This window comes from Canis lupus, chromosome 25, assembly GCF_011100685.1.
Source record: "Canis lupus familiaris isolate Mischka breed German Shepherd chromosome 25, alternate assembly UU_Cfam_GSD_1.0, whole genome shotgun sequence".
In the NCBI taxonomy this organism is placed as follows: Eukaryota; Metazoa; Chordata; class Mammalia; order Carnivora; family Canidae; genus Canis; species Canis lupus.
Window position 1 is genome coordinate 5,555,297 of NC_049246.1, and position 25,134 is coordinate 5,580,430.

At 33.9% G+C, this 25,134-nt stretch overlaps 1 protein-coding gene and 1 pseudogene across 12 annotated transcripts in view; one reads left to right on the forward strand and one right to left on the reverse strand.

Annotated features, from left to right (window-relative positions):
• NBEA (neurobeachin) overlaps positions 1-25,134 on the reverse strand; it is a 674,010-nt gene that overhangs the window by 628,391 nt on the left and 20,485 nt on the right. The gene's annotated exons all lie outside the window — the stretch shown is intronic.
• On the forward strand, positions 21,039-21,621 carry LOC482365 (annotated as a pseudogene).

A 25,134-nucleotide genomic window follows, 5' to 3' on the forward strand; every position in this document is an offset into this window, starting at 1 on the left:
AGTAAAGAGATTTTAAAAACCATTATCAAGGCAAAAGTTAGGTTATAAGAAATGATAAAATAAAAAATACACTGACATCAAAATAAATTATAACATTCAAGATTTCTAAAACAACAGCTCTGGTGATTCTGTTTGATGTCTACCTAGCCAGTTGCAAAAGTGGCATGAAAATGTAAATCACTCGAACAGGAATGAACTGAGAGAGGCTTGCTCTACAGGAAACTTTTACCGTGAGGTGAAATTATCCATGATGCTTAGAAGACTGGCTACAAAGGAAAATGGTGAGCCAAGTGACAAAAGTCCTTAAAGAATATTCTATAAGGTAACAGATAATGGTAAAAGGATGATTTCAAAGTAGAAAGGGACTGTTGGAAAAAGGTAACTTTAAAAAAGTGATCTAGAAGCAAAATACCTGGAGAACATCAGATGCTTTGCTCATCTTGGGCCACACTGAACTTGGAAAAAAGAAAAAGCACTTAGATTTCATAAGGAGGTAAAAGTACTGGAGGGGAAGGGTGAGAATACAAAGAAACTTTTTTATGGAAAAAGACCCCATGAGAGAGAACAGGACAAAGAAGAAGTTATGGTTTCTCACATCTCTAAGCTTTTGCACATGCTTGAAATGCCCTTTTTAATCCCCTTGATCTGGGTAACAGGATTCAGCTCAGGAATTATTTCTTAAGGAAAATATTTTTCTAACCCATCCCCCCTCCCCAACTCAGTGCCATCTCCTAAGCATGTGTATATATCTTGTGCCTATCTATATGAAAGCATTTATCCATGTATAATTGCTATTTTTCATTTTCTGTCTATAACTAGATTAATGTGATCTAGGTAAAGGCCAAGTATTTAATTGCCATTTCCCATCATAGTGCCTGGCCAATAAGCATGCAATAACTGGTGACCATATGCTGAATCACTGCACTATAGCAAGCTGACAGGAGAGAAAACTTGTTTGAAGAGGTTGTATGTTGAGACCCTGAGAGTCCTGCCCATGGAAGAATGACATGTAGAACTGCAAGAAGTAAGAATATATTGGCTTAGAATTAACCTCCAGGTATCTAGTGTTACCAGTAGAATGGCATTTCTGTCAAACTGAATACAACTCATTTTTTTAAAAGATTTTAATTATTTATTCATGAGAAACACACACACAGAGAGAGAGAGAGAGAGAGAGAGGCAGAGACACAGGCAGAGGGAGAAGCAGGCCCTATGCAGGAAGCCTGATGCAGGGCTCGATTCCAGGACTCCAGGATCACGCACTGGGCCGAAGGCAGGCACGAAACCACTGAGCCACCCAAGGATCCCCTACAACTCATTTTAATTATTAAGTATATTTTAATTCTCAAATCTGAATGCACATTTTAAAAAGCTGCTTAATAAAAAGTAAAACCAAAAAACTGTAATAATAAAACTAATAAAAATATCAAAAGTATTAGTTAAAATGTTATTTTACTATTAAAGTATCAATTAAAATTGCTAAAGCAGTAAACTTAATTTCTATGCCCACTTTTTATATAGCTTTGTCAAACCTGAGTCAGTGAAGGAACACAAACAATGGGTTAAATAACTTTCGTTAAGCAAAAATATTTTAAAATATTATTCTTACAAAGAAATTATTAAAGAATAAACGCGTGACTAAATTTTACCTCAGTTTTATTTAATTTTTGTCAGAATAAGCATTTACAATATTTGTCTAATATCACACTGAGGTAAGAGATGTGTTTTTAGTTACACGATTTTATCAAGTCTATACTGAAAAATATCTGATAAGCATGAAACTAGAGATGCGTCTACAAAACAGAAATAAAAGTAAGCCAAATGGCACTCTGCAAAAGGTACCATGATGTATCTCATTGGTTTCATTATAATAATGTCAGATGGAGTTGGCACTAAGCAGGAAAATCAAAATCTGTAAGAACACCAGAAAACCATTTTGTCGGTACTTAACCTGTTAGTAAGACATACAAGCAACAGATAGTAAAAACTGATTGATATGCTGCCAGAAATTACAACAATGAATGCAACTTTGAATAACAGCTTCATAGTACTCAGTCTCAAAAGTGAGAACCTTAAAAAGTAAAAACATTTTTTATAACAGCTTCAGTAATATTTGATTGTGAAAAGGTTGGTACAAATACAAAGAATAACTACTTTCAGTTTTTCAGGCAATGGATATCAGGCAAAAGAATATGATAACTCTGCGTGATACCATGTCTGTAACTCATAAATTATTTACATTAAAATAACTATGTGCAACAGTTTTTGTTATATTAGCTTACTGGTCTGTAAAGCAAAATAGTTACCATTTGGGGAATAATAATAAGGAAGAAAGTTCATATCGATGTGCAAAGGAATCAGAGTATCAGCATTTTAGACTTCAAAAGTGTTTTTACCATCTTGTCCAATGCTCCCTTCATGGAAACCTTAGGCCTTTATAGAGTCAAATGGGCAACACTCAATCTATGCTCAATACTTCAAAAAGTCTAACATACTATGTACCCTAGAATTAAAAGTATCTTAGATAACCTAAACATCATCTTCCTTTGTTCTTCCCTGAGTATAGATTAAGACAGTATTGTTAAACTATTTATCCCCTATTAATCAATGTAATATTTATTTATTAAAAGTAATTTAGGGATCCCTGGGTGGCGCAGCGGTTTAGCGCCTGCCTTTGGTCCAGGGCGTGATCCTGGAGACCCGGGATCAAATCCCACATCAGGCTCGCGGTGCATGGAGCCTGCTTCTCCCTCTGCCTGTGTCTCTGCCTCTCTCTCTCTCTCTCTCTGTGACTATCATAAATAAATAAAAATTAAAAAAAATTAAAAAATAAATAAATAAATAAATAAATAAAAAATAAAAGTAATTTAGTAGAAGTTGGGAAAGAAGAGAGACTTAAAAAAAAAAAGGGATCCTTCATGATTAAAAAAAAGAGTAATAAAGAAACCCTACAACTAAAACTGACAACTAAGGTAACTGACAGGCAGAACATACAGGTTTCCTTATTTGCAGTCCAATAGTCTTGCTTCCGCAGCACTTTGAATAGTAATATAAATAATGATATTAACAAATACTAAAGTGTTTACAATGATTAATATAGAGTGATGAGGTTACTGTTAATTTTTAATTTCTTCTTCACAGATATTTTCAAAATGATCTTCAATAAACATATATATATGTAAACATTTATAACCAGAAAACACATCTACACATTCTTACATACACTTAAGACTAACCTTTTCTAAAACCAAATCTGTTAATTCTACAAATCATACAAACTCAAGAGGCACTTAAGTAGCTTAGTTGGTTAAGCACTGGCCTTTGGCTCAGGTTGTGATCCCACCCCCCACTTGTGCTCACTCTTGCTCTCTCACTCTCCCTCAACTAAATAAAATCTTAAAAAAAAAAAAAAAAAAGACACACAAATCATACAAATTCAAAAGCATGATTTTCCCATGTGCCCCTATTACTCCATTCTCATAACCTTTGGATATGTTTCCTCCTTTATAAAATAAGGACAATAGCAGGTTCTCACTTTTATGCTTCATTAATTATTACCTTGACAACTCAAAAGAACAATTGCAAAAGTAAGTCTGGATCACTTCTAAAACAAAGCTGAGTTACACTAGAATACAAATTCCAAAATGGTCAAGATTACATAGATATATAACTTTTAAAAGGCTCAACTCTTCTACCTACCATTAGCATTCATTCAACATTTAACCCTAATTTTGCTAAAAGTTCAATAAAATGTGGCAAGCTAATTACCATGGGATGAAAACGAAAGTACAATAAATAATAAAACCATACCAATTTTTAATTTTATGCAACTTTATACTTATGTCATATCGATTCATCTATTCAAAAATGTTTCTCCAAGTAGCAAGGGGTCTTTTTAGATTTTATAGCAATAATCATACTTTGTGAAGTATGAGGTTGAACTTATTAAGATTCAATATACTGTTATATAGCTGAAAGCACTAGATTAGAAGAGAAGTAAGCATAAGACCTAGATCACAATTCAAAAATCATCTCAAATTGAAAATATGATCTTGGGCAAGTCACTTAATTTATCTAAGGTTAAATCTCTGCTTTTCCAAACCCCAAGAGCCTCAAGTAACAAAGGGTCAGCTTCCAGCCTAGCAAAGTATTAAGGACTCAGGTCCCACTAGCAAGTAAGACTGAGAATTAGTCTTTCTGCTTTGTGTTCTAATTTAGATATTCGGAGAGTAAACTTTTAACCTCTAATACTCACTGGGTTTACCTAGTTCTCGAAAAATTAATTCTGCATTGGCTTCCTGAGCTAACTCTAGTTTCCCTGCCAGAAGCTCTGGGGCAGAGAAAACCTACAGCTGAGCTCCCCCAAACACCTAACAAAGCTCTCAAAAGTCCTTATCTCTGGATGTGTGCATTCATTTCTAGCCCATGAACTTCTGTTTCAATGTGTAATAATAATTCTTTGTAACCATTACACTACCAACTATTCAAATATAAACATTATCATTTGTTTATACTACCCACCATGTCAGACACTTTGGGTAGCATAACTAATCTAAACCCAACTCAAATGCACGAGAAATGGAAGTACAGTGATTTGAACTTTTAGCCCTCTGCCAACAATCAAAATTACCATTTTCTACATTTCAGTTGAATTCCCTGTTGCACAAGGTCTCTTCCTATACCAATTCATCACTGAGGTAGATAACTGATGGTCAAGACTTGTAAGTAATGCTAATTATATACACACATATACATATAGACACACACACATATACATATACATACACACATATATGTCATTTTTCATATGTAATGGTAAAGGGAGGATTTTCTCTGAAATCATGGAAAAAAATTACTAACTAAAATATGGTAAGCTGTAGCTGAAAAACAACCATTAAAACCAATTATGCATAGGGGAATAAATATCAATAAGTATCGCAAATTGGGTTCCACATTGGAACATATAAGAAATAATTCCTTTGAAGACTGTACAACAGTTTTGTAAAACACATTTTAATATGTATGAAAGAGCCTAAAAAGATATTTCATTATTCTAACCTATAAGTACTACTTTTTAAACTGAACTTCAAAAAAATAATCCTAATGATGGAAACATTTTTATGCACAAAAACGTTCTCTGAAGCATGCCTGTGCATGGCCAACAGCTGGAAACAATCTAAATATCCAAAAATAGAAAAGGTTACAAAAGGGCATTATATATACAAATAAGATATTATACATCCTTCTAAATTAGTTCATAAAGCTGTATAAGAAGTAAATTTTTGTGCTATGTTAGCTAAAAATCTTAAATTCATATACACAAACACACACACAACTTAATTATACAAATAAACCAGTTCTCCATATAGGTGAAAATCTAAAAGAAAAACAACAAAAATATTAGGTTATAGTGTTTCAGTGGTGGAACAATGAGTCATCTTGTTTTCTTCCCATCCTAATTGCCTTAGAATATGGTTATATTAATTTTTTAAAAAATTCTAATGACATAATCCAAACCCACAAATCTTTTATATATATAAATATTGTATCATACATATAATCAGATTCCAAAACTATAAAATAAACAAGTTTATTCAGTTAAAAAAAAAAGAAAATCCTAAAATGACTTACTCCCCAATCCTATATTGAACATATTGTTGCTTCTACATAACATAAATTGTTTTCATCAAAAGCATGCCTATTCGCATCACTCAAATATCTTTCATATCTTATACAAAATACTACAGGGAAAGGAAAGATAGGGAAATATAAACCAGATCTCAAAAAAAATATGATTTATTTGGGTTTTAAACCCAACATAAGCAAGGAAACAAATATAAAAACTTTAAAAAACAAGATACAAAGTAATTATAAAATTGCTATAAAGCAATTTGACACAGATGTATTAGTTTGCTAAGGCTGTGTTAATAAGGTACTACAAACTAGGTTGCTCAACCAACAAATTTATTGTCTCACAGCTTGAAAGTCTGAGACCAAGGTATCAAACACAGTTGTTTCCTTTGGAGGGCTGTGACAGCAGGATCTATGCCAGCCCTACCTTCTTAGCATATACATGATCATCTTACGATCTTCCCTGTGTCTTTTCATATCAGCTTCCCTCTATGCAGGTCTGGGTCCAGATTTCCTCTTTTTATAGAGATAACAGTCATATTGGATTAGGGTCCTCCCTAATCTAGAAGAAATGGATGCATTTCTGGAAAGCCACAAACTACCAAAACTGGTACAAGAAGAAATAGAAAACCTGAACAGGCCAATAACCAGGGAGGAAATTGAAGCAGTCATCAAAAACCTCCCAAGACACAAAAGTCCAGGGCCAGATGGCTTCCCAGGGGAATTCTATCAAACGTTTAAAGAAGAAACAATACCTATTCTACTAAAGCTGTTCCAAAAGATAGAAAGAGATGGAGTACTTCCAAACTCGTTCTATGAGGCCAGCATCACCTTGATTCCAACACCAGACAAAGACCCCACCAGAAAGGAGAATTATAGACCAATATCCCTGATGAACATGGATGCAAAAATTCTCAACAAGATACTAGCCAATAGGATCCAACAATAAGAAGATTATTCACTATGACCAAGTAGGATTTATCCCCGGGATGCATGGCTGGTTCAACACTCATAAAACAATCAATGTGATTCATCATATCAGCAAGAGAAAAAACAAGAACCATATGATCCTCTCAATAGATGCAGAGAAAGCATTTGACAAAATACAGCATCCATTCCTGATCAAAACTCTTCAGAGTGTAGGGATAGAGGGAACATTCCTCAACATCTTAAAAGCCATCTATAAAAAGCCCACAGCAAATATCATTCTCAATGGGGAAGCACTGGGAGCCTTTCCCCTAAGATCAGGAACAAGACAGGGATGTCCACTCTCACCACTGCTATTCAACATAGTACTAGAAGTCCTAGCCTCAGCAATCAGACAACAAAAAGAAATAAAAGGCATTCAAATTGGCAAAGAAGAAGTCAAACTCTCCCTCTTCACCAATGACATGATACTCTACATGGATTAGGGTCCTCCCTAATGATTACATTTTAACTATCTTTCTAAAGACCCTGTTTCCAAGGTCACATTCTATGTTATTGGAAGTTAAGACTCCAATGTACCTTTTTGTTATTGTTGTTGGGGAGAGGGCAGTAAATTCAACCCATAGCATCATGGTTGCAACATCTCAAATACATACCAACAGGAGTGAGGTATTTATTCTACCTAATGCCTACGAAAGAAAAAAAAGAAAAAGAACTGAGAAGGAACTGGATACCAACTTATAAATACTTTTGATTACACTATTATGGGTGACTATTACTTCTTAATACCCTGAATTTTTCACTAAGGAAGCATGTTTTTAAAATCAGAAAAATGTTTAATTAAAAAATATTGTGACTCCACTGGTCTCTAATCCCAATCTATTTCTAATTACTAATATCTTCTGGCAGAGGCTCTTCTTTGGGACAGAAGTCCCAAAGGCTAAGTGCCCCCTCTGCAGCTATGACTCTCCAAAGAGAATAAAAATTATGTGAAATTCTTAAAATACAAGCCCCTTATGCCAGGCACTATATAAGAGAGAGAGAGAGAAAGTACAACACTTATGCAGGGGCAAACACACTCTCTAGCGCACACATAAAAAGAAAAAAAAAAGTGACTGAGCCAATAATTCAAAAATTCAAGTAAAAATACATTAAATAAAACTAGCAATCACATAATCACAACTGAAAATAACTGGAAGGGCTTGTCCAAGCTAGTTGTCTTTATTCATAAGATAAATATTTTTATGACTAATATTTTCCTATAGTTTTAAAATTTTTTTAAAGATTTTATTTATTTACTCATGAAAGACACAGAGAGAAAGGCAGAGACACAGGCAGAGAGAGAGAGAGGTTCCATGCAGGGAGCCTGATGTGGGATCCAATCCCAGGACCCCAGGATCATGCCCTGGGCTGAAGGCAGACACTTAACCACTGGGCCACCTAGGCATCCCACCTATTTTCTTTTTAAAAGGTCTTCAAGAATGAACGGTCAATATCCCCACTTCCTAGAATATCCCTAAGTCTGTTTCACTCTTAACCCTCAGAATGTTTTTTTCTTTCATCTGAAATAAATGTTTTCTCATCTTTTCATTAAAGTAGGCACTACTTTATATAGGCACTTTAATTTTATATAGGCACTACTTCGAAGTATTTCATATAAGCTACCAAACTTCATCTAACTATTTTTAATAGCTTAAACTGTGTGATCTTTTACTGGTTTTTACACATCTGTTTACAAGAACCATAATCAAAATGGTGCTCAAACAACTCAGGAAAAACCTAAATCTTAAGGAATTTAACATATGTAGACTTTAGAAAAAATTACAATACTTCTTATACATAACTATCTTTGTATAGAATGAGTGAAAAGTCAGACATAATTTATTCATTGTAGTTCAATTTAGTGTATACACTGGCATCATCTATACAATAAGTACTACAGCTTGGTAGGCATTACTCATTATACTGTAACCAGGGATCATACTCAAACAATAAGACAATAAATCTCTAAAAGCAAATGGTTATTTATTTCTAGAGATTTACCTCCTCACTCTAATAGGAAGTCGTAGGAATAAATTCGTCATACTAATTTTTGGCAGATTTATTTCTCACTGAAAATTAACTAAATGAGACTGAATAATCAATTCATCTCTGGATTTATTCATTGAGGTATTCATGCAAATATTCACTGAGCACAAACCATATGCAAAGGCCTGTATTATTCAAAATACAATAGTTAAGATGAAAACTCAAAAAAAACAAAAAAGATGAAAACTCCTGGTGCCATAACACTTACATTCTAGTAGAGTTAGATTATTAGTACATATAACCTTATTTGGAGAGGCCACAAAATATCTGAAAAATTAATTTGGGAGAGGAGAAAGTAACTAAAAGCAGATAAAGGGAAATGAAAAAAAGAATTTAAGCAAAGAGAGTAGAGTTTACCAAAGCCCTAGAATAATAAGAAACTCTAATAAAGATGATAAAGGAGCACTAATGTGGCTAGTGTGCAGAGAGCAAGGGGGAAGAGGAAGGAAAATGAATGGAAGAGAAGCAAGAGATAAGACAAGTGAGCTATGCTAGTATCAGATCATGTAGGGGCTTACACGTCATATTAAGAATGTTCACCTTTAGCTTTACTTCAAGAGCAACTGGTAACCACTGAATGGTCATTCCTTTCTCCAACACCTATTACTCAATCAAAAATTTAACACTTCCTGATTTGTTCATGTCATCTTAGATACTTTTCTCCCTATTTAAGGGACTCCAGGTTTCAAAATTATTTGAGTCTAACCCCTTCCTCAAATGGAAGGTTAATATTTTCTTGATTCTTAGTGCCAATGTTCTGAGGGACCCAGCAACTACTAATGTGGACAGTTAATCTAGACATTAAGATGAGTCTGGAACTATTAGCAAAAGTAGAATGAATAGGCCTCTAATGCACATCTGTTAAAATTGATATACAAATAGAACAAAAATCCCTGACACAAGTAAATGCATTAAAATAGACCAGCTAATAGTGGGACTTAATACTGTTGATTAATCAATTCTTAAACAAAAATTAATTCTTACCAGGAGCTTTCCTCTGTGATCAAGGCCCATTTGTCATCTCAGGTGTTTAAAGTGCTGACAGATTTCAGTACAGGGTAAAACGTAAAGCTTTATTTACATTCTTCTGATCCCAGTAAAAGAGCTAATATTCAATATTTGTAGACCATAGAGACAACTGGCCAGGTCACATTTGAATTTAACAAATTAGAAGAGCAGTTACCCAATGATTTAAGTAGGGAAAATCTTAAAGTCAGACATTACAGAAGGAGGAAAGTCAAGAGAAGATAAGGATGATTTTAAAGTTTTCAGCTGAACTTGGCTCTATGTTTTACATCATCTCTTTTGTCCCTATATGGAAACTTAAAAGCATAGTTCATACATCCTCCCTCCCTGTTTGCCTAAGAACGCCTATTAATCCTTCAAATATAGGATATATTTCTTCAAAATGCATTCCTTAATTCTCTACCAGTGTGTCCATATTGCCTAGTCCAGTGAGAATCAATCACTTTCTCTGCTACCTTCTTTCCAAGCAAGTATTTCTATTATTGCATTTCTCACACTTGTTCATATTTATTTCTTCTATGGACATATGGAAACCCTGAGAAGAGGGGTATATTTCTTTAAGATTTGTATTTCCAGTGTTTGTGAAGCACACATAAGAGATACTGTATTTGTTGAGTGAACTAATGCCATGTTAGACTTTTTTTTTTTTTTTTTAATTTAGGATAGAGGCAGAATCTGCTAATAGTGACATGGTTGTCAGCAGAAATCAGAACCATAAACTCTGGACAAAATATTTAGAAACAGTTTTCTGAAAGTGCTAAGAGCAACCAAAGACAGACATGTGAAAGAACAGAAATGAAGCAGACAGGTATAAAAAAGTAATGGCATTATATAAAATTCCTTATTTCTTATAACTTTTTATTTAGAAAATGCCCCAGTCGACATCATCCCAATCGACATCATGAACCAGAAGTTAGGGACAATCCCAGCATTTGAACACGACAGAAGCAACTCTTGAAACAAAATCACTAGAGAGGAGAAGCCCCAAATAAATTCTGGACAAATGTCTGGTTGAAGCATTAACTACTCGCATTTGTGAGATTTAAACGCTGACAACCACTATGTTCTGCAGTTTGAGTTTATCCAAATAAAGAAACACTTTAAAATTTTCCAACAAAATTCAGAAGAATATAACAAAATGCAGAATCTCTACACAGTATTATTTACAGTGTTCAGGATACAATCCAAAATTACTTAACCTCCAAATAATTAATCAAGAAAATGTGGTCCATTCATGAGATAAAACACAATCAATAAAAACTAACACAGAGATGACCCAGATGCCTGAATTATCAAATAAAGATTTTAAATCAACTAATATAACTGTATTCATGAAAGTTTAAAAAAAATCATAATGAATAAAAAGATCAGAAATCACAGTAGAGAAGTACAAAGAGCCAAATACAAAATCTGGAACAGAAAGTATGATATTTAAAGTAAAATGTTCACAAGATAGGCTGAACAGTAGATTAGATAAAAAGAGTCAGTAAAATTAAAGATAAATCAATTTATTTAACCTGAAGAAAAAGGAGAGGGGAAAAAAATGGGAGAAAACAAATAGAACCTCAGGAACCTGAGACAAAATCAAAGATCTAATATAGTTATAAATGCAGCCCCAATAAAAAAAAGAGTAATAGAAGAGTAAAAATATTTACAGCAATCAGTAATAAGGGGCTCCTGGGTAGCTCAGTCGGTTAAGCATCTGACTCTTGATTTCACCACAGGTCATGATCTCAGGCTCCTGGGATTGAGCCCCATATCAAGCTCCACACTCAGCAGGGAGTCTGCTTCCCTCTCTCTTTCTCTCTCTCTCTGCCCCTCCCCCCTGTTAGCACGGGTGCTCTCTAAAATCAAGAAATCTTAAAAAAAAAATCAATAACAGTAAAAACTTTAGGAATGCCTCCAAACACAATACACCTAAAAATCCTATCAGATGTTGTGAGATGAGCTAAAGCAGTTCTTACAATCATACAATGTGACTGACCTAAGGTTGCATTTTGTAAATTTAAAGAAAAACAAAACAAATAGAAGAGTGGAAATACATCACAGAATTCAATGAAATAAAAAACAATAAAAAAATTAACAAAGTCAAATTTGTCTCTTTGAAACGATTGATAAAATTGATGAACCACTAACTCAAATGAGAGAGAGAAAAAGAAAAAAATGTGAATTGTCAATGTCTGGAATGGATTATCACTACAAATCCTACAGACATTAAATCCTACAGACATGTTAGAGAAATGTTTATGAACAACAGTATGCCAACAAATTTGATTACTTACATAAAACAGACAAATCTCTTGCAAAACACAACTTTCACAACTGATACAAGTTAAATGAAAATCCAAATAGCCCATGTTTATCAAAAAGTTAAATCCACTAACAAAAAACTTTCCAATAAAGAAAAGTATAGACCTAGATGTTTTCATTGGTGAATTCTATGAAACTCATTCATAATATAGGAGGAAGAAATACTTCCCAACCCATTTTATGATAACCCCAATAGCAAACCCTGACAAGGATGTTACAAGAAAAAAAATTATGGACCAAAGTCTCTCATGAACACAGACACAGAAATCCTTAAATACTGTAAGCAAGCCAGATCCAGCAATATATAAGATGGAAAACACAAACACAGCAGAGTTATTCTAAGAATGTAAAGTTGTTTTAACGCTCAAAAATCAATGTAGCTTTGCCACTGGGAATGTAACATGATACAATCATGCTGGAAAACAATGTGGCAGTTTTTTAAAAAGTTAAACACACATTTATCATATGACCCAGCAATTCTACGGCTACCTATCTACAAAATATATGTCCACACACACTTGTACAAATATATACAAAACAGCATTACTATAAAAGCTAAAAATTGGCAACAACAATTCAAATGTCCATAAACTGGTAAATTGATAATCAGTATGTAGTATATCACCACAATGGAATAGTATTTGACAATAAAAAGGAACATGAGTGAACCACATATGCTAAATGACAAAAGTCAAACATATAAAAGATGATATGTTGTATGACTCCCTTTATATGAAATATCCAAGAAAGGCAAATACAGAGAGAATAAATTAGGGATTGCTGCAGGCTATAGGTGCGAATGGGGAGTGATGTAAGTATGCTTGAGCTTTTTCTTTGGGGGGTGATGGAAACGTTACAAAAGTACATATTGGTTATAGATGAATGACCATGGAACATACTAAAAGTCATTGCCTTTATGCAAAAAACAGATTAATTTTCTGTAAGTAAATTATAACTTATGAAAGATACTTTAAAAAACATACTTATTACCATACTAATACTACCCAAAAAAACACATGAGCACATCAATCAACATAGTAAAATCATTTAAAATCTACCCATAGAAAACTCTTAAGCGAATAGGAATAGAAGGAAATTCTTCAACTAAGTAAATAGTATTTACAAAAATCTATAACTAACATATTAAGGAGGACTCTACTTAATGGTCAACTAATGAATATTTTGCTCCTAATATTCTGAAAAAGTAAAGGATGCTGACTCTGATCACAAAGTCCACAATGTGTTGAAGATCCTAGCTTATATAATAAAGCAAGAAAAAAAGATAATGATCAGAAAAGGAAAAGTAAAACTGCCTATTACTAGAGACATGTAGAGACTTAACTGTTTACATAGGATATCTTAAATAATCTAGAAAATAACTATTTAAACAAATATGTGATTTTAGCAAAGTCGGAGACTATAAAATCAATATACAAAAAATTGATTTTTTTGTATCAATTAGAAAATGAAATTTTAAGTCTATTTATGATAGCATGTAGCATCAATAAATCACTTAGAAATAGATATAACAAAAATGTGCAACACCTCTAAACTATAAAACACTGCTAGGGAGAAATTTTTTACAAAACTAAGTAAATAAGAGATACACCATGAATTGAAAAACTCGGTATTTTTAAGAAGTCATCTCCCCAACTCACAAAACTAAACTATACAATCTGAAAAATCTATTTGTAATCCCCCAGGCCTCCTTATAGACTGACACTGGATTCTAAAAGGTTTATGTATATGAAACAACAACAACAAAATATCTTGGAAAAAGAAAAAATTAACGAAAATTAATTCAGAGCTATCTTGAAAAAGGAAAATAGAGAATATACAAACTACCCAATTTCAAAATTTATCATAAAGCTCTAGTAATCAAAATATCATAGTACTGGCATAAAGGCTGACAAACAGATCACTAGAACAAGACAGACTCATATACATCATTCAATGTTCTACATAGGTGCTATAAGAATCCAACAGAGAAAGGAAAGTCTTTTCCACAAATAATGATGAAACAAATGGCTGTCAATATGGGGGAAAAAAATAAAACCTGAATCCATAACTCAAACCACAGATAAGAATTAATTTTATATAGATTATCAATTAAGCAAGAGAATTAAAACTATAAAGCTTCTAGAAGAAAACAGAGAAGAATACATGCATCATCTGTGGTGAGGACATTTTCTTAAGGACACAGAAAGTAATAATCAAAAAGAAAAAGTTGATGAATTAAATTTAACCAAAATTAAAAAGCTTCTGTTCATGAAAAGACAGCTATAGATGAATAAAAAATTTAAAGACTGAAAAAATTTTTCAAAAAACATATCTGACAAAGGAATGGTATCTAAAATATATAAAGGACTTCTAAATATTTTTTAAATTTGAAAATGGCAAAATATTTGAATAGTACTTCACAAAATATTTATAAATCACCATAAAAAAGTGTTATCATTAACTATCACAGAAACTCAAATTACAGCCACAATGAAATATTATACATCCATAAGAATCAGAAAAGTACTAACCACATAAAATGCTGGTAAGGGAAGGCTATCTCAGACAATGCTGGAAGTAGAAAATGCTTTATCCATTTGGAAAAAGGTCTAGTACATTCTTGTTAAACCAAATATACTCCATCTCTCTCACCCAGCAATTATACTCTTAACTATTTACCCAATGGAAATAAACTCCAAATCCCAAATGACTTCTGTAAAAATGTCCAAGGAAGCTATATTCATAATGGCCCCAAACTGGAAACAGCCCAGAGTTTCAACAACACAAGAATGGATAAACTATGGTATATTCACAAGGCAGTCTGCTATTCAGCAATAAAAAATAACAAACTGCTGAAAAACAAAGGAATATGAACAAATGCTAAAGTACTATGTTTAAAGAAAAAAGCTTTAGGGGCACCTGGGTGGGTGAGTTGGTAAGGTAAGCCTTTGGCTTGGGTAATGGTCTCTCCTAGGATTTAGCCCTATGTTCAGCTCCCTGCTCCTAGGGGAATCTGTTTCTCTCTCTACCCCTCCCGCCCTGCTTTGCTCTCTCTCTCTCAAATAAAATCTTAAAAAAAAAAAAAAAGAAAAACGCTTTAACGAAAAAAGTTCATACGTATTGTCAGATCCTATTTATACAAATTCTATGTATAGACAACACTATGGTGGGAAAAAACTCAAAAGTGGATGCCTCTGAGGATATGGGGTAGAGATTAACTAGTAGAGCATATGAGGGAATTTTCTGAGGTGACCATAATATTCTTTATCCTGATAGGTGTTTGGTTTACCCATGTATAAGCATTTCTCAAAACTCTTTGATTATACTTAAGATTGATGTTTTCATGAAATGTAACTGAGGGGACAGGGAAAGGTATAAGGGAGACCATAACCAAATATTGAATTTTATTTAATAGGTATATATGTATGGCTATAACCTAATTTGAAATGCATACCAAAACAAACAAAAACAAGATGGATTGATGGATGAAACAAGTTTTGTAAAATGTAAATTGTAAAATCTAAGTGGTAGAATGACAGGCACAGGAAATGTGAAACAAAATCCTGAAATTCATGAACCTTGGTCTGGAAAGGATAATGACTCCCAATTATCAAGATGAATTGTATTTCTTTGAAGTACCGGTTAATATTAGCACCTATTCTGCTTAAGATAATCAAATATAATCTACATCTACTTATATTTATACTTAAATACATAAGGAAAGGCACACAAACAAGCAGAGCAGAAGTAAGGAAGTCCTCTACAAGTAAAATACCATAACTATAAAGCCTCAAAATTATGAACATTTTTTTCTGGAGAAAAAAGCAGCATGGGATAGTTTCCAAATGGCCACAAAGAATAAATGGATCAGCTTTATGACTAAGATAGATAACTCTTCATGTCATGACCTGATATTCAGTGCCCTCCATACCCAAGACATACTTTATATTTTCATGTCATCTTGCATGTCTCCTTTATTATGAAACTTTCCCTGTGGCTCTAATCCCCAAAAATGTTATCCATGCCTCTTTAGAAAGTCCATAATTCTTAGTATTTTACTTATAAGACTCATGAAATTTATGTCTACTAGGAAAGAGAAAACTGTTAAAAGAATTGGGCATCAGGAGGCCAACTCTACCTGTGTGACCTAAGATAAATTTCTTAATCTTGTTTCCTCACATATAAATTGTGGATAACAGGTCTTTATCTCATATGGTTATTATAAGGATTATTATGCTTAGTCTCCTGCATAAAGTACTGAATAAAAATTACTATTATTATTATTCTATTATCTCCCTATGAGCCTAACTCAGTACCAAAAATATTTAACAGATATTCAATTTTTAAAAAAATATCTCAGTTGAAAGACCAAGTAAATAAACTATTCATGTGTTATTGACTGATAAACTATTGCTGTGGCCCATATATATAAACATACTTAAGTAACTGCCCTTTCTGTTTAAGGATGATCCTAGTAACTCACTATAGTTACAGATAAAAACAAATGAGCTTCACATTGGTTCTTCTGAACTTTACTTTTATTTTATCCCAAAAATATTAGATTATTTTTCCATTACCCTCATTTTCATCATGATTTCTAAGCATAATTCTCTTCACTCTCTACCCTAAACTTCCAACCATATCACCCAAGCACCTGGGAAATAGTGAACCCAAACCCCTCCTCTTTTCATCCCTGTTACAATAGTCAGTTCTGGTCCACTTCTGATATTCCTTATTTAGAGGCCTGCCTAATGATCATCTTTATGCACATTTGAAACTTCAAACATACTAAGACATAAAATTAACATGATAAATTGATACATTCTTATCAGCATAATTCTTTCAATGTGAAACCTCCAATCAAGAAAATATGCAATTTATACTCCAGCAAAAAGGAGAAAGAAAAGGCAAAAACCAAAAGTTTTTAAATGTTCATGCTTGGGGCACATGTGTGGCTCAGTCAGTTGTGTATCTACCTTCAGCTCAGGTCATGATCCCAGGGTCCTGAGACAGAGCCCCACGTTGGGTTCCCTGCTCAGCAGGAAGTCTACCCTCTCCCACTCCCCCTGCTTGTGCTCTCTGTCAAATAAATAAATAAAATATTTTTAAAACAATAAAATTAAATTAATATTCATGCTTTAATCTCCAATACACAGCAGTAAGTGCCAAATTTCTATTCTCTAGTTGCACAGCTCTCAAAACGTGGAACCAGCTCTTGGTTTTGGCTCAGGGTTGTGGGATCAAGCCCTGAGTCCGGCTTCATGCTTAGTGCAGAATCTGCTTCAGATTCTTTCTCTCTCCCCTATTTCCCCTCCCTGCTCTCATGCATGCGGCTCTCACTCTCTCTCAAATAAAATCTTTTTTAAAAAACTCTATAAAGTAGTATAACCTCAACAAAAAATTACTGAAGAAACAGAAGATATAGTTCAAATGTTATCTTCTTGGTGAAGCTACTCTTATTTTCCTAGAGCAAGGGTCTATAAACTATTGCCCACAGATCAATTCTAGCTTGCTGCTTTATTGTACATGAGAATTTACTGGAACACAGCCATGCCTATTCATGGATATATTGTTTGACTACAGTATAATTAAATATATATATTTGGTCTTTGCCCCCAGCTTCTGGAACATACTTTCAAAACCCTTGTCATTTCATAGCCGTCTTTTGTTATCTATAATTAGTCCCTTTTGGTTATACCTAAGGTTATGCTAACAAGGTGACTCATGGTCAGTCTGAAGCATGTGACTTGGGGGCTGGAGACTGAGTTCAATTATGAAGTCAGTAATACGGTTTGTACTAACTCTGAGTTGTTAGTGTCAAAATTGAAGTATAGGACACCTAGTTGAGGTCAAAAAATAATTTTGCTACCTTTCCACTACAACTGCAGAGTAGCTGTGATAGAAACACATGGCCACAAAGCCTAAAATGCCTGGATCTTTATAGATAATGTTTGCCTACTCATATTTTAGAGAATTAGTCTCTCACTGCCTCCTATTTCAACATTTATGGTACAGATCACTAACACATTACCCATTATGTTTATATATTTTATTTGTCTATCTCCTCCAGGATATTACTACTTATGAACAAAAAACAGTTTTATCATTATATCTTTAGGACCAACTTCTTCACATACAGTTGACAGAAGTTTAATAAAAACACCAATTTTTTAAAAAAGCTTCTGAAAGCATGTTTCTATCCAAACGTATTTTATTTTCTACTTTAATATCAGACCTATGTTCTGATTCTAAAAAAAAAAAAAAAAAAAAGACCACTGAAAGATCACAGATTATTAGCATGCGAAAGCCTGAGAGGACCACAAACATTATCTAATTCAGTATTTTCAGGCAAAATAAAGTCTAGAACACTTAAATGACTTACCCAACTAATTAGTAACAAAACCAAGATTAGAATCCAAGTCCAAAATGAATGATCTTTTCACTAATAGCAAACTTTTTTAACAAGTGGAAAAAGAATAACAACATAAGTAAAACTACACTTTGTTCAAAAGATACCACCCAAAAAAAAAAAAAAAAAAAGGTACCACCCAAAAGTACTCTCCATTCATGCTATTCAGAGTATCAGCCAATGAATAAAGAGACTGAAACAGAACATCAATCAACATACTGCTTCTTTCATAAAGAAAGCTTTGTTATGGAAAAAAAAACAATTATCTGAAATAAACAATGTGCTTACAAAGTTGATTTACATTCTGGCACAAGCTCCTTATCTCCTCTTAGACCAAGAAACATTTCACAAATATTCAAGCCTGTTTTGGTGGCCACCTTTTCAATAGCAATGTACTAAATGAACATTTGTTATAGAAGCAGAAACAGTTGATAATATAATGAGCTATCATATATATGATTCACATACACAGTTACCACTTGAAAGTAATAAAAGGGAAAATAACAGCTATTTCATTTCATATATATGTATTTTCATACACACACATACACACACACACACACCCAGTGTGTAGATACAAATATAAAGAGTAAGAGAAACAGAAGCTCAGAGAGATAGAGTACTTGGCTCAAGGTCACAAAGCAAAGAAAAGGCAGAGCCTGGATTTGAATTCAGATTAATCATACCACAAAGGCCAAGCTCTTTACAGAAAACCAGGATACAAAAACAGATTTGACTCATATAGCATTTACACACTAATTCATAAATCTAAATATAGTCAGATACATCAGCTCATAGGTATAAATGGCCTAAAAGGTACAAGATGGAGCTAGAAGAAACACCCACTATACACACTTCCCCAGTGAACAAGCTGTCCTCTCTGACCGAACCTCTTGTTTCAGGAGAGAAACACAAGAAATACTGAGAGAGTAAGACAACACTAGTCTATCTAATCAGATCAGCTTACATGGAATGTATGTATTGCTTTGCTCTTGTCACTCTTGCCAAAACTTCTTCCTCCACATTGCCCAAAGTCCTTAGCTTCAATTTCACCCAGCCCCACTGGTCTCATGTGTAATAAGGGTACAGAAGTGCCTGTGTCATGGAGTTACTGAATTAACTGAGTTAGAGAAGAATCCATAGTAGACATAGAAGCTTAAGCTAAATTCTAAATATCGGATAGGTAGTAATTTGCCGGGAGAAAAAAAACACTCCAAGAAAGAAGGTACTAGTGTAAACACACTATGCTGATTGAAATTTCCAGATGTAGAATGCTCTCACTCCACCCTATCTACTCAGCAAACTCCTGCTCACCCTTCAAAGACAATCTCAAAAGAATCCTCCACCTTAAAGTCTTTCCTGACTTCTGCAAATAGTTTGTCACTTTCTCTTCTAGGATATTGTATACTAACACACATTTTTTTTTTTTTTTTTACTAAAGATCACAGGAGAAATAAAAAACAGAACCAGGATTTGAATGCAGATTAGTCAAACCACAAAGGCCTGATCACATTACTTATTATGATTTAATTTACACATCAGTCTCTCTTTTTAGAATCTGAAGTCCTTAAAGAAATGAATCATCTTTCCAATACCATTCCATCCCAGATTTAACCATACTATCCCTAGGAATAAGCAATTTAGCTCCCAAACACCACCGAGAAATAAAAATGTTGAAATTAATCTCTTCCTCTCCATCAACTATTTAGAACTCTTTCAGGGTTAAGAGCATCCAAGGATGCTGCTGATGTATATTCTAAAATTATAATGGAAGACCACAACACAAACCACCAACTCTCAAAAACTAAACAATTATCCAAATGTACAGCACTGGCTTTTAGGCAAGTCAGCCCTAGAACACTACCTATGATGGGTATTTTACTCTGGACATTGCTGTGAATCACCAAGAAGCTACTCACAACAGTTCTTTGCCCAATCCAGTATTTCTAGCACCTGTCAGTCCCAATTTTGTTCCAGTATTAATTTGATACAGAGGGTATCAAGTGTTTGCCTACTAACCACCTAGTAAACTAAATAATGCTCTTCCCCTGGCTCTTCCCTCACAAAAAAGTGAATAAATAAATTTCTGTTGTGCAAGCTATCCACTTTGAGGCATTTTTTACAACAGCCCTGGCAAACTAATACACTAGCCAAACTCAAGAACCTCAAATTGAATACAATAGAAGTAATTGCTAGACTAGAAATTCAGAGACCTTTTATCTAGTCTTAAAGCATGGCAATTTAAAAACTGTGTAGCCCAGATTAAATCAGTAGCTTCCTTGGGGCTAGGTTTCAATGTCTGAAAACCAGATAATCTTTGAAATCTGAGCATTCCAGAATCCTAGTTTTTAATTCAGGGTCCTGTTTAAAATATGGTACTCCTGATAATTAATACTAAAATTAGCAATCTAAATACAATAGGGGACCCTGATTCTGATAAATCAAGTAAATAACAAACCATACATTCTCCTTTCCAGGTTAAGATAATGTTACTTCTCAATTTCTGGTTATGATAAATAGGACAAACATTAATTTCCAGAAAGTGTATCTTCGCATATATTTTTTAACAGTAACTCACAAAAAGCAGTCATGTATTTCATTAAGAAACAGTCTAGCAGGGGATCCGGAGCAGCTCGGAGGCGGTGAATAATAGCTCTTCAAGTCTGCAATAAAAAATGGCCTCCAATAAAGCTACATTGCAAAAAATGGGAAAGAAACAGAATGGAAAGATTAATAAAGTAGAAGAGGCGGAGCCTGAAGAATTTGTGGTTGACCGCCATGTAGTGAATGGGAAGGTGGAATATTTCCTGAAGTGGAAGGGATTTACAGATGCTGACCATACTTGGGAACCTGAAGAAAATTTAGATTGTCCAGAGTTAATTGAAGCATTTCTTAATTCTCAAAAAGCTGGTAAAGAAAAAGATGGTACAAAAAGAAAATCTTTATCTGACAGCGAATCTGATGATAGCAAATCAAAGAAGAAAAGAGATGCTGCTGATAAACCAAGAGGCTTTGTCAGAGGTCTTGATCCTGAATGAATAATTGGTGCCACAGACAGCAGTAGAGAATTAATGTTTCTCATGAAATGAAAAGATTCAGATGAGGTAGACTTGGTGCTGGCAAAAGAGGCAAATATGAAGTGTCCTCAAATTGTAATTGCATTTTATGAAGAGAGACTAACTTGGCATTCTTGTCCAGAAGATGAAGCTCAGTAATTGTTTGCGTTGCATTTATATATATAAATATATATATAAAATCTGGGTCTTTGTTTTTTGGTTTATTAGTGTGAAGAAATAACATTCTAATGAAAATCAAGTTTGATATGTTTGTTTTGAAGTAGTATTGGGGGAGTTGTTGGGATTTTTTGCATCTATAGCACTGGTTACTTTGAACAAATAAAAGCTTTCTGTAGTTGTTTCCTTCATCAGAAAAGAATATTTGAGACCATGGCATATTATCCCCCTGCATCAGAGAATACCTTTTCTAAATGTTGGGGGAAATCTTTATAGTTGTTACTCAGTCAGAATTTGTGTTAAACTCCTATATGCCTAAGGACCATTCTGGGTTTTTTGTTTATTTAGGGCTTTTTGTGTGTATACTTAAAAGTACATACATAAGTGGTTTTCTTTTCTTTTTGTTATTTTTGAAACATTCACCAAAACAAAAACAGCATTTTATAACCATGGATAAGGCCATGTTTCTGGGATGCTATCATTTTCAGCAACTTAAGAAATAAATCAAAGTTACATTGAAATTTTTCCTGAAGCCTTAACCTTTCAAATTTTGTAATTAATTGGACAATTTAAATATAATGTAAAGAATCTAAATTGGACAATTTAAAAGCAGCCATATCAGAATCAATATCCCTAGTTACAGTCACATAAATGCAAGTTTATTTGCAAGATCCCTGAAAGGAAAATTGTAATCACCACCAACAACCTCCCCACCCAAAGGGCAAAACTAGACAAGTTCACCAAGTTTTGGTGTACTTTAATTAGGTAAGCAAAACTTAGTTATTATTTTTTTTTTTTAATTTTATTTATTTATGATAGTCACAGAGAGAGAGAGAGAGGCAGAGACATAGGCAGAGGGAGAAGCAGGCTCCATGCACCGGGAGCCCGATGTGGGATTCGATCCGGGGTCTCCAGGATCGCGCCCTGGGCCAAAGGCAGGCGCCAAACCGCTGTGCCACCCAGGGATCCCCTTTTTTTTATTATTTTTTTTTAATTTTATTTATTTATGATAGTCACAGAGAGAGAGAGAGAGGCAGAGACATAGGCAGAGGGAGAAGCAGGCTCCATGCACCGGGAGCCCGATGAGCAAAACTTAGTTAAATGGATATTTAAAAGTTCCTTCTAGTGAACCATTCCTTTTCAAGAAGTTGAAAACCCTTGTGCTGTATTGACTAAAAGGTCATGATTCATGGAGCATCTAAGACTTCGTTCATGGAAACCTAATCATAACCAGGTGGTTAGAAATGTTCGCAATTTAGCACCTGCTGGAATAAATGGGTGGACAGACTTCTATAATCCAAATTCTTGACCTGCATGTTTTTTCTCCACCCCAACTCATTCTTAACATGTAGGCTCAATCTTCTCAGTATTTGAACTACTGGTTCAGCAGAAACCAGGAAAAACGATAACCCTGTAGTCAGAATGTTATCCAACTGTATATTGTTTACTTTATTGTAAATACTGGTAAACAGTGGTCAATAAATAGTTTTATATTCCTTTAAAAAAAAAAAAAAGAAACAGTCTAGCAAATAATATAAGCAAATATCTAGCAAAACACATTAGAAGTAATAGTACTTTCATCTAATTCCTACAAAACAGATTCCTACATTGTATTATAATTGTTTCTTCAACTCTGAAGCAATGTTTTATAATTTGCCTTTCAAAGTACTTGCTGACAATAAAATGCATTTTAATTTGTTGCCATATTGATTTCCATGAATTATTTAGGCAATTTTTACCAGAGCAGGGAGAACAAGTTTTTCCCCAATGAAATGTGGTTTTTAAATTGCTGCTATTAAGTCAATGCATTAGTTAGGATGAGGTATACTGACACATAACAGGAATACCCAAAATATGAGTGGCTCAAACAATATAAAGATTATATATATGTGTCTGTATGTAGAAGTATACGTGGACACAGATATACACATACATATAAAGAAAGAAAATATGCTAGCATATTAGTTTATTTCTGTATTTCTAATGCTTCATTTATTTTTGAGATGTTTCCTTCTAAACCAGTGCTGCTCAATAATTTAATATAAGCCACATATGTAATTTTAAATTTTATTAACCACATTAGAGGAAAACATAAATAGGAGATATTACGTTACATTTTATTTAACCCAATATATCTAAAATATCATTTCAACATGTAACAAATACGTTTAAATTATTAATTTTATATTTTTTATTCAAGTCTTCAAAATAAAGTGTGTATTTTATGCTTTCAGAATATTTCATATGGTCACTGACTACATATGGCTGGTGGCTACCATATGACTGCACAGCTCTAGACAGGCCTCAACCACCTTTCAAACCTCAACTCAAGCATCACCAGTTGTATGAACTACTCCTTTGACTTCAATAGTACATCGCCCCTTCAGTGTGGCCCACTATATCCTAATTTATTTCTATCACAGAGTTTATACATTTAATGCCTGTATTTGTCACTCTCTACAGTACTAAAAACTCCAAGGCAGGGACTTGTTTTGATCATTGTATCCTCAGTGCCTAGCACTATATATGGTGAGTATTCAATAAATATTTGTTTGAACAAAATGAGTATGTAGTCAGATACGGAGGCTAGGCTGAAAATGAGTATATACAGTCAGACCCAGTAGACCATTATTTAGGGAATAGGAGTAAGGGCGAAGAAAAAAAAAAAAAAAAAACTAGATTACCTGCAAATGAAACATAGTACTCGAGAATCTTTAATCTAATTAAGTCAATTAGAAAACAAATTAGGGCAGCCCGGGTGGCTCAACAGTTTAGCGCTGCCTTCAGCCCAGGGTGTGATCCTGGAGACCCGGGATCAAGTCCCACATCAGGCTCCCTGCATGGAGCCTGCTTCTCCCTCTGCCTGTGTCTCTACCTCTCTCTTTCTCTCTGTCTCTCATGAATAAATAAAATCTTTAAAAAAAAAAAAAAAAGAAAAGTAATTAAGTCAATTATAGAATGCTATATAATTCAATAACAGTGTATATTAAACATTAATATCCGCCTATCACAATACAAAACAAAGCTTTTATAAGAACTCTGGTTTTTTTTCAGGAATAAATTATATTAATAGAGGCCCTTCTTTTTTTTTTTAAGATTTATTTATTTATGATAGACATAGAGAGAGAGAGAGAGGCAGAGACACAGGAGGAGGGAGAAGCAGGCTCCATGCAGGAAGCCCGATGTGGGACTCCAGGATCGCACCCTGGGCCAAAGGCAGGCGCTAAACCGCTGAGCCACCCAGGGATCCCCAATAGAGGCCCTTCTTAATAATAACATATATCACAAATGTGATACATCTAATTATCAAATTGTATTCTAATAAACTACCTCTCTATTAATATATCTTTATTCCTTTTACATACAAAGATAATAAATTAGAGCTCTAAGATACAAAACACTTTATGATATTGATCCAAAACCCCAACCACTCTCTCCTTGGAACTAATCTATGTTGTAAATGTCTATATCCCATATTTCCTAAGCAGGTCATCTTCAATTTATTCAGAG